The sequence below is a fragment of the Elephantulus edwardii genome, unplaced genomic scaffold, assembly GCF_000299155.1.
Source record: "Elephantulus edwardii isolate Elephantulus edwardi_28Jun2011 unplaced genomic scaffold, EleEdw1.0 scaffold00442, whole genome shotgun sequence".
Classification (NCBI taxonomy): Eukaryota; Metazoa; Chordata; class Mammalia; order Macroscelidea; family Macroscelididae; genus Elephantulus; species Elephantulus edwardii.
The window spans coordinates 785,642-787,188 of NW_006400192.1; positions in this window are offsets into that span (position 1 = coordinate 785,642).

Below are 1,547 nucleotides of genomic sequence, written 5' to 3' on the forward strand. Positions count from 1 at the left end.
GATGCTAAGGTACGCTTGATCCAGGACATGGAGTTCATTATTTTTGCTATGCAGCAGAGAGCTAGACAATGACTAAAGATGACAGAAGAAGAATCTATGCCATTGAGTTGTGGTGCTAGAGAAGGGTATTGAATACACCATGGACTGCCAAGAGAACAAGCAGATCTGTCTTGGAGAAGATGGAACCAAGTTACCAAGTTGCTCCTTGGAGACAAGGATTTTGAGGCTCCTTCTCACATACTTTGGGCATATTGCCAGTAGGGAAGATTCCTTAGAAAAGGATATCATGCTTGGAAAGGTGGAGGGACAGTGCAGGAGAGGGAGACTGCGAATGAGATATATTGACACAGTAACTGGGGTAATGAGGGTAGATTTGTCAGAGGCAGTGAGGCTGTCTCACAAAAGAGCAAGGTTCAGAGCTATTGTACATTGATATGGTGACTATGAGGTGTAGTCGACTCAATGGTACATAACAACATGCAGCAAAGGACTTGCATATGTCAGATTGTAAGGATTGCACAGCATAGGACTGGGTTCAGATATGTTGTTCACAAGGTTGCACTGAGTCACTTTACTCTGGCAAGTAACAACAGCTCTGCATCTGAGAGCTGGACAAAGAAGAAGAATGAATGCATTTTAATTGTGGTGTTGGAGAAGATTGTCTCATGGACTGACTGCAGAACAAATAGGTATAACTTGGAAAAAGTGAAACCAGGATGCTCCTTGGAGGCAAGGATGGTGAAGCTTTGTCTTACATACTTCGGGCATGTTGCTAGAGGTGGCTTTACCTTGAAAAGGAACATCATGCTTCGAAATGTGGAAGGTCAGTGAAAAAGAGGAACATTCTTAGTGAAACAAAATTGTCACAGTGACTGCCTCATTGGGGTCAAATAAATTAGAGATGATGAAGATAACATAAGACAGGGTTTAGATCTGTTGTTTATAGGATCACTGTGAGTAATACTTGACTCATTGGCATCTAACAATAATAACAACATGCACACATGAAAAAATGTCTTTATTATTATATGTTCTGAATTCATTAACACCAGATTGCAAGCAGAACAATTGGCAAAATTTCCCTAGGACACAATGACATATCTCCATAATAATATCAATGTTGTTGTTATTATGCATTTGTATCTTGGAGTTGGACCCAACTCACAGCTAAATCTCCAGAAGGCTTTTGGATACTTAATTGTACAGAAGAATACTTCCCACCTTTCTCCTGTAGAGCAGCTGATTGATTTGAATTAAATGCGTTTTAATTGGCAGCACAACTTCTTACCACGAGGCCACCAGATCAAAAGATTTCTATATTAAAATTGCCCTATGTTCCCGGCATTATGTGTTGATATTAGTACTCAAAATGACTTCTGTCAACTCCGTTCCAATGCATAGGGGTCCTCTGTTGGGTTCCTGAAGCTGTAAATCTAAAACGAAGCAATTTCTGACCTCCTTTATTACCTTTGGGTGGCATTGTATATGAGTAAGACTTCCTTTTCCTGACACAGGCCCTAAACTGGCAGCAATAGCTGCCCCAATAA